Below are 12,478 nucleotides of genomic sequence, written 5' to 3'. Positions count from 1 at the left end.
CCAGAAGCTCCTTGAGAATGCGTGTTCCAAGGACCTCACCAGTGGCGCAATGTGAAACGACAACAGAAAAATTCAGCTATGAGGAAATTGAGGTGCTTACCTGGCTCAAGGCTTCTAGGCTGACCTGTAGCTGCAGTATTTTCCATTAATTGCCACTCCTTGTTCTTCTCACAGCAGCTCCAGAACCAGTATGCCATTCATTAGCTGGAAGAGAAAAGAGAAAACATAAAACAAAAATTAGAAAGAAAGCACAAAAGATAGGAAATGAGAAAAATTGCCTATGTGTTTTAAAAGTGAGAAGAGTTGATATAGCATTTAAAAAAAAATTATTTCCTGTAAGTACATACTCAGAACACTATGGAATCTTTAGGGGTATATGACTAACCAGTCAAGGAAACAAGTTTTGTCTTTACGCTACTTGGTTATCCTGTTTATTTCCTAATAGTTCTACATCCATAAAAGGCCAAAGGACTCTGACCTTGGCAAGCTAACTAAGCAAGAAAAGGCAATCATGTGTGCAAGGTTGTCACCTACACTACAAATTATGATAAAATATATCTCAGTATTGGAAAAAATAGCTGTATGTCTTCAGTGACATCCACTGTAGTACATTTAAGAATTTGAATAGGGCAGCAATTTATTTTGCACTAAAATGTTTTATGGTTATCATAAAGCATTATGTCTTCAGAGACTGAAAGGAGATGTTTTTATGGACTGTTGCTTCTTGTTGCATTATCTTTGTAGATCAAAAAATATTCCTCTGTTTTTTCTTCCTTTTTTTTTTCTAGTGGCCCCCATTGCCCCACTAATAATAGATGTCATACAGTGGTTCAGTCTGATAAAAAGGAAACTGCTAAACAAAGTGTACAAGGAACATATTTCTAACACTAAAGAGTTTTACAATGAATGATTATCCAGCTAATTAGTGAAATAAATAATAATAATTGCCTGTCCCTTCTCATTAGACTCTTAGAAAGAAAATGGAGCCCCCAAGCAGAGTTGTGGCTTTTGATTTGAAAAATTGGATTTTGTTACCATGTTATAATCATTTTGCCAAAAATCCATTCCTCTTGCACAAGGAGAGGTGGAAAAAATGCCAGGCAGATTGACTGATGGGCAAGATGTCCATATTTAGCTTAATAATAGTTTTGAGATGGTAATTGAGTAACCTTATATAGTTACTGTGATCCTGATTTATCCCTTCTGGAGAGTTCGGACTACCAGTGAGGATTAGGTGGAACATAGACTCAGTGTGTGCTTTTGACAGGGTAATCTGACAGATTTCAGGCTTATCTAAATATATGTAAATTGTACATAGTGTATAAATTGATTATGATTCAATGCTATCAATATATCAAAGCCCCTTCACCCTCATCACACGTTCTTCAGCCTTTGACCAAAACTCTGCTTGCACATGGCTGACATTGGTCTGACATTTCTTTGGATTGTCCTCTATGTTTCTTGGGATTGTCCACTGTTTTCCAGACTTTTTTGAAAATTCTACACTTTACACATAAATAGAGTGTCTGCAAAACAACACACATCTAAACACACTATTTGATGCTGGAGGAATTTTCCTGGCTTCTAATGAGGCAGTGAAGCAGCTTGGAGGGGTCTGGTTCCAATGCAATGCTGGCATTAAACTGAGTTATTCATATCACACAACCAATCAACCTCTCTAGACTTTAATATAGCTCTCAACAGCCTTTTTCCAAACCAGAGGCCTCCGGAGGATTAGCACAAGAACCTTTTGTTCACTAATATGATATTATACATTACCCCCAAAGTACCAGCGAGATCTTTGACTGCTGTTGTCAGATAGCAATAAACAGAACAATCATGATCCCCTACATAGCCCAAAAGAGATGAGACTAAAATACGGGTGTGCTTTCAAGAAAACACATGGCATGGTTGTTTACTTATTTTGACGTCACTCCTTGCCATAATCCCAGTGTGATCCATATAAAATGTCCTATACACCCTTATGCAAAGCTGTACTCCCAATCCTGGATGCCAGTTTAGGAGCAGAATGCAATCAAGACAGTTAAGAGTTTTAAAGAGCCTGCTTCAGGCTGCAGTATTATAACTCTGGAGCCCTTCCAAACATTTCCTTGTAATGCTTTATCATTTTAGTCTTTCAGATATTAGGCTTCAATTTCCAATCTAAAAAAACCCCAGGAAACAACAAACCAGCAAAACCCTCAAGAAAATCTTCTGACTTTCCCATCCTTTACAGATTTTTAACTTAAAATGTCATGTAAAGCTGCAGACTGTCACATGTGCTAGATAACAAAACTTACTCACTGATGGTGTTGCAAAGTCTTTCCCACCACAGGGTTAAAAGTGGCATTTCTGAAGCATCATTTCAGATTATATTACCAGAGGAACATTTACACTTCTCTAACTCCTTTGTTTCTTTGGCTGTGCTCCCCAATAGAGTAAGAAATCATAGTTTTTCTCATCTTTGTACTGCATACAGCACAGAATTTCTTTTGTCATTATAAAACAGTTCCGGAGCAAATTCCATTGACAAACACACAGAACCTCTAAACAACTTTCATTTCCCAAACAGAAAAGTGGGATTCATAGCACATAAACAACTGCTTCTCTCTAACTCCTACCTTATATCTTCACATTAATAAATGCTTCTTCAAATTATAAACAGCAGCATATTTTCCTAGGGTTTTTCTTTAATTCCTGAATGACACATCCCACAGATGACATGTAATGTGCAGGATAGAACTGGAAGCAGCTAAAGGGGAGGGAAACAACCCTTCAACAAAAACTCAGCTCTCTGGAAGCACATACAAAAATGGAATTCCTAACATGGAGTTGCTAAGGTGTCTACATGAAAAGCACACCTCATGTTCTTCAAACTGTGTCTGGATAAAACATCAAAATTTCTCATTCTCATGCCAGAAGAAGTGGATTTGAATTAAGCAAATAATTAAGCACTTTTAAATACCTAAAAGATCAGATGAAAACCTTGAAAAAAACTGACCTGTTCAGAAAGACATCAGGGTTCTTATTCCCTAGATTTTCAACTTGGGCTCATTTCTGATCCAGGTTTGTGAGATCAAACTAAACTATACATTTCTGTTTGGTAAATAGTTATATTATTTTAATTTCCCCATTCCAACATAAATTAGCGTCAGCAGGATTGTCACAGCATGTGTCACAGTTGAGACAGCCCCAATGCACAGAGTATCCCCGTACAATTCCAGCAGGCTTTAAGCACTCACCCATACACAGTGACACCACACCTTGTCAGAAGGCTTCAGGCCTCTACCCACACAGAATAACACCTTACCACTCCAGAAAGCTGCCAGCAGCTACTCCTCTTGGTCTTCAGTCCAACCTTTTATACCCCTCCTGTTGATGCATTGCAGCTGTGTGCCCTCTGCTCCCTTTGGTGGTTGGTCAGTGCCCCTGGGCACTCCATGGCTCGTTACCTTCAATGCTGCTCACCTGCTGCTCACAGCTGGAGCCCATTCCAATTATCCTGTGTAGGTACCTGTGCACCTACACAGGATCAACTATATCATTGCATCACAGTCTCTCAGAAAGCTGATCATTTAAACAGTCCAAACCCAGAGCTTGCTGCTATCAGCTTGAGGTCCTTCCCAGCAGCTAGAATCTAGTTTTGAAGGCAAGTCAGCTGCTGAGGCCTTCAGATCACACTGTGAATTACAAATGCAAAGAGCTGCCCATATTTCTCACCAGTCAGGCAGTGATGGGTCTCTGCCACTCACTCCATGAGATCACACCAACTCTTTCTTGGTCCCATCCATTTAATGTTAGTATGCAACGTAATGGGAGATTGTGTCCACACATCTCGACACAAAGATAAAAACTACCAAAAGAAAAACTTCTTTAAATGCTACTCTATCAGAGGGTGAGCCAAAGCTCATTAAAATGAGTGGAAGTTTTTCTTCTTCGCTGCAACAGGGAAGAGGTTTTTCCTCTCTACTCTACAAAAAATGTATCACACAAAGATGTGCATTCCAAGAAGTAAACACTGCAACAAGGCAATCACAACCTAGCAAAAATTGGAAAAGCCAGATTTATTTTTAAGCTTAGTTTTGAATGGAAGTCTCATTGCGCACAACATCTATTTGTTACAATGGTTGTATCACACATCTAAAATGAAAAGTGAAAATACAACCTTTATCAACCTGCTACTTTGGGAGAAGGGCAGCTATTTTGCCTGAATCTGGAATAAAGGGGAAACAGACCCCTCTCTCTGAACAGTAACCAAAAGCTCTCATTAGAAGGTTCCTCTGTTTTCATTGATTATTTTGTTGCAACAAGAACATCTATAAATCTGGTTGAATTAGGTTCTTAGACCTTTATTCCAGATAATTTCCTCTACTCATGTGGACTTTCTCAGGAAATGAGATTTAATGAGTCATAGTCTTTACTGATAATCACAGGAGAGCTCATTAGCTTTCTGTCAGATTTGTACCCACTATTTGCCCTCAGTATGCTTGTGACTTACTAGAGGTAAATAGGACAACAGAGAAAGCAGACTTACGGAGATGAAGCAATACAGTGGGTTTGAAATACTATAAAGATAAATATTTCCCCTTAATTTATTTTGAGAACTTACAGGAAAAAAAAAAATCAACATGCTTTCTCTCCTTTTTTAGCCTACTTTCTCTATTGTGTTGGCATCGCTGCCAGCAAGACACGCAGAATTAGAGAAAATTAAGAATGACATTTGAAGACTCCTTGGAGATACAGTAGCAGAGAACCAGCCTAAACAGTCCGAAATGCAAGGCACTGGGGACCAGAACACATTTTTTTCCAGAATATAAATTGTCGTTTACCACAATCCTACAAAATCTTCAGGCTATCAATGACATTGATGCACAAGGACTGGCAGCTGAACCTGTTTTTTGACCTGCCCCTCCCACATTTACAGCTCTTTATGTCCATTTCAGACCCTTGAGGTTGAGTTTTCTTCCTCTCAGCCCCTCAACTGGCACAGCCTCCTGCTGCTGCCTGGCTCTGAGCTGGGGTGTACAAGAACTCCTGAGCCCCGTGGCTGCAGCCCTGGCAACGACATTTCTGCTCTCCAGCACTTGGTGGAGCAGCATGGCTCCTCTGGGAGACTGGGAGTTGGGAACTGTAGGTGGAGAAACAGTAAGGCCATACACATCTCCTGGGAGGAGAGGCTGAGGGAAGCTGTGATTCTTGTTTCCTGGGTTGCTCCCAGCATTACTGATGGAATGCTGCTGGTTCCTGCAAGGTGCTGGTCCCAGACAACTTCACAACTCGTCACTTGCTTAGATAGGGTTTGCTTCGATCTCTCTCTGCAGTTTTCTCAGGATTTCTTAGCTGGAAGGGAAAACTTCTTCTGCTTTCTAGAAAATGGAGGGTCATGCTGCACTCTCACAATCTGCTTTCACAAAATAAGCCCTTTTCCAAACATATCTGAGGGACAGCCCAATAAGCAGGTGCTGAACCCAGCAAGGGGTTTTACTAGATTGTACTGTTGTAAGTATTCAGTTTTTCCAGATAATCATCCATAACAGAATAAAAAAAAAAAAACAACTAGAAATCAACATTTTTCTCGAGCAATTCACTGTAGTTCCAATCCCCAAAGCAGCAAGTGCTCTTCTCAGCTTAACAGACAATAATATTTGGTTTTAACCCCCTCCCCTCAAGCCCTCCTTTATACAGCCTCTCCTGTTCTTCACTCTATCTTCTCTCGCCATTGTGTTCTCATATTTTACACAGAGAACAGCAGTGATTACAAAGGGGCTGATCAGACTGGAAAGGGTGACATACAAGAGTTGTCAAAGCAAAGGGAATTCTAAATTTCTTATTTCCAGAGCTCATCAGAGCTGACACAAGCCCCTTCTCCATAAAATTCTATCAATCTCCACATATTATAATGTTAACAAAGTTTAAGTAAATCACGGGAAAATTCTGAAGATGTGTGTTTTTAAATGTATTGGTAAGTCTGGTCAAGTAAAGGAATTATCACCAGCCATGAATGTGAGTACAGATTTCTAGCATGTTTATTTTTGCACTATTAACAGGCCCCAGATGGACCTAAGTTGAACTCCATCAGACAGGGTGAAGATAAAATGTAAAAAAACATAACATATTTTGCTACTTATTTCCCAACTATTTTAATGGCCTGCTTATTCCATTTAAAGAGGATTGCTAGAAAACAGAAACTTTCAGTGAACATTGGGTTAAAAATTATCAGAGGTCGGTGAGAAAAAGATAATTAAATGGGATCAAAGCCTTGATCCCTCTCCTTTTTCAATTAGAATTGTCTGTTCAGATCTATCCTTTAATTTCACACTTGCATACTTCACCACATATTCCCTGTGTGCAAACAACACCCATAGAAACACACAATCTTTATTTTACATTTGGGAAATAGGTGTGCAAATGGTTATTTTTGCTGCATCAGAAAGAAAAATCAAATATGCACAGCACCTATTGCTTCAGAAATGAGACCTTGTTAGACTTTCACAAGGCTTCCATTCCCCTGATGTCTGAGCATGTTCATTACTGTAATATTTTGTAGTTGCCTTCACAACCTTCCCTTAAAGTAGGAAATATTTTTATTTTCCTTTCTGGCAGACGATCTGCCAGTGTTCCAAAGGAAGTTTAGAAAGGAAAAGGGACACAAGGGTTTTATGTCCTATGCAAGCTTAGTTTGTCATGAACCAGCCCTGCAAGGTCATCAGGTCATGCAATAACTCAGTTCTCCACCCAGGAACATGACTGAAAGCAAAGAGCTCAAATAATCCAAATCCATTTTATTCCTTAGGGCTTGTAGTGTTCTGCACCAAATCTCACTTTTCTCCAGCTTGAATAAACTTTTGATAAAAGTTTAAGTGATAATGAGCTATACACCCATCTTTGGCTTTTCAAGAAAATTACCTTGGTCATGATGTAGATTGATGGGCAGAGTAACTGCCTGTGACCAGGAATTACTATTCTGTCATTGCCTCAGGTCAGAGCTCTGAGCAAAACAATCCACCTGTTTCATGCTTTCCCTTACTAAAAATGCAGGAGGGGAACCAACCTGTAAGAGTCTGAAATCAGCCAGTGCAAACTTGTATTTATACAAGCTATAACAGCTCTGCATTTTTTATGAGTAATGTGGCTTTTTCTCACCAGTTCAATAGGGTTAGTGGATAATAGCAGTTTCACACATCTGGTCTTTCCTGTACTTGGCATCTCTCACCCCCTCAGAAACCTCATATTGTGGTAGTCTTTTCTTCCCATTTAGAGTCTTTCCTGTGGGGCCAGTGGTGGCCTCTGAAGCTGGAAGTTCCCTAGCCCAGCACTGAGAGGGGAGCAGAGAGTCAGCTGTGCACAGGAGCAGGTTGTACTGACATAAGGTCTTCTTCCTGAAGATCCCAGACTATTTGCCTAATCAGACCAGTTGCACATTTATGTACTTTTCATCTGTCATTTTCACAGCCACAGAAGTTGCCAGCTTTTTATGCCATTATATAAGCTTCCCCCCCCCAAGGAAGCTAATGGTTTTAAAGTCTGAGGCATTGCAAATCAGGATTGCAGGTGTGATTCCAGCTCAGGATGACTTCAGGGTTCCAGTGTCAGTCATTAATCACCAGACCTGCACTTTCTGGGTTTATGATTTTGACAAAATCTCTTCAACTGAATTATGGCCTTGTATGTAGGGCATGTATTCTTCGATATACAATTTTTAAATACAAAGTGAAAGAACATGGAAAAATTAGGATCTACGACTTAAAAAATCTAGTCCTTTTATGGCATAGGCAAACAGAATGCTCTTGACTTTAACCTATGGGTTCCACTTCGGATGTGGTGTATTTTTCATACATCATGGGGTTTTATAAATTTGCTGTATAAAGCACCAGAGCTACGTTACCAGCAAAATAGAAGGAAAACAAATATGTCAGGGTAATGATGCCAGGAAAATTCCTTATTTAAAAAAACCCAGTTTATTAATACCTTATTGCTACAAGCTAGATCTTATTATCATCTTGGGTCATTTAGAATCTTATTAGGTATTCTGATGGTGGATGAATAATCCTGTGATAAATTCTTTGCCATGTCCTTCACAGTTGTCATAGCAGGATCATAAACAGCATTTATAACAATCTAGCCTGGAGGAAAAGGCTTACAATGGTCTGTTTAACATGCAGGAAATATTCAGATCGGCCATGTCTGGTTAAATTTGAGACCCACAGGAGAGATCCCAAAGTTAAATGTAGCATGGGTTTCTCTGAAGATTAGCTTTAGAAAAGGCTTTGGGTCAGGGACAGGGGGACTAAATGCCAATGATATGGCCACAAGCAGCCTTCTTTCAAGAAAGTCAACTTGAATAAAAATGGTGGCTACTAGTTACTTTCTTACTGAAAAATCACCATGTCAGGTTACTTGAGCTGCTACTTAAGGAGCACGGTTGAAAATATTTGCAATTTAATTTCTTGGAACTCTGTCACCTACTTCAGTGATTATTATATTAAAAAAAATATATGCACTCACATAGTGAAAAAAATGCAGATTTTTGCAGAGCTATAGGACATCTTGCCTACACTGTATAACTTCTTGAACTCTTGCAAGCTCAGAAGTGAAAGCTTTAGAACAACTACAAAAGTAACATGGGTAAAGTAAACTCTAGGAAAAAAAAAAATTTACACTGCTTTGAGTGGGTAGTTTAAAAAAATAAACCCCAAACAGTCTAAATATAAACACACTGAACCCAGTGAATCACTCATATCTGCTGTCAGTCACTGCCACATCCAAAGGTACAATACCAATTCTCCAAGCCTAAGTGCAGCCAGTGCCTCTCAAACTGCTAGAATTTTTCAGAACAGGCATCAATTTTAAACACTTTGAGTGGTACAAATTTCTGGCCAGGTGCTTGCCCACAGTTTCTCAAAGTGCTCCTGGTAAAAGGCGCAGATATAACCTATGGCCAAAGGCAGGATAGAACCCAGCATGAGCCCGTTCAGGTAGAACAGAGCTTGCTTGATTTTCCTGATTCTCAGCTCTCTGAGCTGAGTTAGGTAGCCTGCTCTGGGGTAGGATGATGATTATGATACAACAAACACCTTCCCTCTAACCCACTAATTTCCCTCAAACACAGCTCTCTGGAGTTTCTAGAAAAGTGCCATGAGGCTCAGCAGGAACCATGCGAAGAAAAGTTTTTAAAGATCAGGTACTGTCAACTCCCAGCTCAGAGGCTAAATAATCTCAGAAAGTTTGTGAGTTTGGGAAGTTAATTTTCAGTTGATACCTGTGACAGAGCCTTGAACAGCAATACTGCGGAAAGAAATTAAAATTCAACATTCATCTCATTGCCAAGGACCCTCTCCTTCTGTATACAGAAGTAGCACACAATCCTGATTACAAGAATGGAATTGAAATATGCTTGCCAAGTGTTCTGGTTAAAATATGAGCCCCAGCAACTAAAGGTTACATGTCTTTCCCAGGTGCTAAGGGGAAGAGAGGCTGAGTAGAGCTGTCCCACTTCCTGGTGCAGAGGGTCCCAGCCAGAGGTCCCTGCTGTAGCTGCAGGCCCGGTGTAACCTATGGTTTGTGAGGAGTGAAGCTCAGCCAGCTGAGCCTACCTTGCTGCAGTCACAGCTTCAGGTGCCTTGAGGGATATGAATCCAACCCAGGATCCTGAGCAGCTGTAGTCAGTTCTAGTTTCAGTGGGCAAAATGTCTTAGAATTATCTCTTGGATGTGAAAACCCTATAGCCACTAACAGGGAAGTTGATGCCTGGGTCAGATCAGCTCAGAGGTGAGGTCAGATTTGCACCTCACTGCCAAAATGCCATTGCTATTCCTCCAGAATGGATATGTGAAAGCAGTGTATAAATGCTGCAGAGTATTCCTCATAGACACTGTACTAGCTCCGAGGGAACTGACAGATAAACAGTGGGCAAGACTGGCTTCCAAACCACTTGAAGCAAAACAAAGAAAGATGGTAAATCTTTCTGAAGGAAAAGCAATATCCCAGTAATTCCAAAGGGAAGAGATTTTTAAAATTTCCCTTATTTTTCCAAAGTAACTTGCATTTGATTTTATATCCTCAAGTCTGAATGAAACTCCCCCTCCACACTCACTCCCCAGAAAACAGAAGTATTTGTGAAGAGGGTTTCTGGGACCTGGCTTGGCACTCTCAGTGAAACACTCTTATATTTTCCTCATGCACCGAGATTCACTTACAAAGGCATTTTCATTGAAAATGTAGATATACACTATAACTCAAAATGTGCCCACATACATATTTCCCACTGGAAACCAGTCAGATGTCCAATTTGTAGCCATGCTCTTCTGCACTTTACTGGATCTGTGAGTGCCTAAACCAGCTGTCCTTTGGAGCCACTCAGCTGTGAACAAATAAGTGCTTCTGGAGTACAAAGCATTGATTAGATCAGCTGCCGATACAATTCCCGGTGAGTGAACGCTTTGTGCACTCCCTGACTGTCTTAAGTGTTGCTAATTAGAGCTTAAATGTCTAATTAACAAGAAATAGACAGAGTTCTCTGCTGCTGACTTTGGAGAAGTATGATCAATAACTCTACCTGCGCAGGACAATGAGATGAAGAGAATGAGCAAGTGAAAATTAAATTAGTTTAGTAACGTCTGGACAGCCTTAATGTGTGTCTAAATATATATTTTTATATATATATATATATATATAGACACCCCTGGAGACACTGCAAACCTACCTGAATGCATTCCCATGTCACCTGCCCCAGCTGACCCTGCCTGGCCAGGGGGGTTGGATTGGATAATCCCTAGAGATCTCTTCCAGCCCTGACTATTTTGTGATTCTATGAAATTGTGTGGGTATAAATTTTCTTGGCTTATTTCTCAATACATTGTTTATTTTAGAATATACCATCATTGGCTTCTATTGGTTTCTGCTTGATTTGCCTTGGCTTCCCCTAGAAAATACAATCATTTTTTGAACGTAAAGTAACTGCAAAATAAGAACCTATAGCACAGTTAATTTGGCTGTAATAACAGTAATGATCCTGGAATTAGTGTGTTTGAAAGCATCCTTGTAAGCAAATAATGTATGGACTAGACTGTACGTTTCCTTTAAAAACATATCATGCATTATTGACATTCCTCTTACAACAAATGAGACAGAGAAAAGACAGATTAAGAAACTCTGCAATGCAAACTTGGTGCATTCATTGTGAGTCTGAGCAGTTAATCAATACAGATTATTAACTGCTCTGGTTGGTTTAGAGCCAGTTGCTCAATATGTTGATAAATACCTTGCTCACAAACAGCCCCAGCATTATTTCTCATGGTTCAAAGCAATTTTCCCCTCTTGACCAGGATTAGACTTTACAACTGCCAAGAGCTATACAAACAAATGCAGTGCTACCTAGAACAGAAATCTGCTGAGAAAGACATTTGAAACTGGCAATAGATGCAGGCCCTGGAAATAATTTTTCTGCATAGATGGATGATACACCAGAGACCAGCTCTTATCATAAAAAACTACAATAGCAGATGTCACTGAAATAATATTTAGCAATGACATGGACATCCTACAAAAGTCAATGAGGAAAAAAATCTTCTCAGATACACGTGTATGTTGTTAATCATAATTAAGGCAAGTGTGACAGTTTCTTGGCAACAGACACTGAGTTCCCTTCCCTGGCAAACAAATCCTGCAGGAATACTCTCTTTCATTACATCAAGCCTGCAGTTCTTTACACTAATATCCTCCACTTAGAACACCCCAAGTCATAGGGAAACTTTTGTTTTGTCAATTGTTTTTTTGCTGGGTAATCCCATGATGACCGCCACCAAAGAGAAGAGCAAGTTTCTCATTAGCAAAGTAAAAAGAGCTTTAAAAGCCAGTACTATAAACAAGCACACATTATACTGTTGCAGGCAGGGGTGGGAGAGCAGGGACAAAAGAGAGATTCCCAGCATCCAGCTCAGGAAAATAAGGCCAACCATATACTATACAATGAGATTCAGAGCAGCACATGGAAAAGCAAAGCACGACTACCCTAAAGCAGCAAGTGGATGACAGTCACTCTGAAATGTATTTTTACTTGCATAATATATCTGATATATGCATAGTAGTATCTGTAACACCTGGCTATCAGCACCTATGTGTAAACACTGCCAAGAAAGTTATTTATAGTATATGACTATATATTATAAATACACACTTACATATATACATACACATGTATGTTGTATGTATAAACATAAATTAAGTATACAATTACATTTACTACTGACCTTTGAGTAATCAGGGGATTACTGATTCTTCAACGATAAAAACCTGATGGTTTGGAGGGAAGAAAGCATTTTCAGCGAACTTCTGTTATCCTCCCTCCTTTAAAAAACAAAACCCTTTTTGGTGGCAAGGTTTTGGTGAGCTGAAAGTTTTTCATTCAAAAGAAGTCACCTTTTACCATGATGCATTAAATTTTTTTTATAAAAGGAAAATAGCTTGAATAAAGAATGCT

The sequence above is a fragment of the Haemorhous mexicanus genome, chromosome 13 (assembly GCF_027477595.1).
Source record: "Haemorhous mexicanus isolate bHaeMex1 chromosome 13, bHaeMex1.pri, whole genome shotgun sequence".
NCBI lineage: Eukaryota > Metazoa > Chordata > Aves > Passeriformes > Fringillidae > Haemorhous > Haemorhous mexicanus.
Note: the sequence above shows the minus strand (reverse complement) of the source record.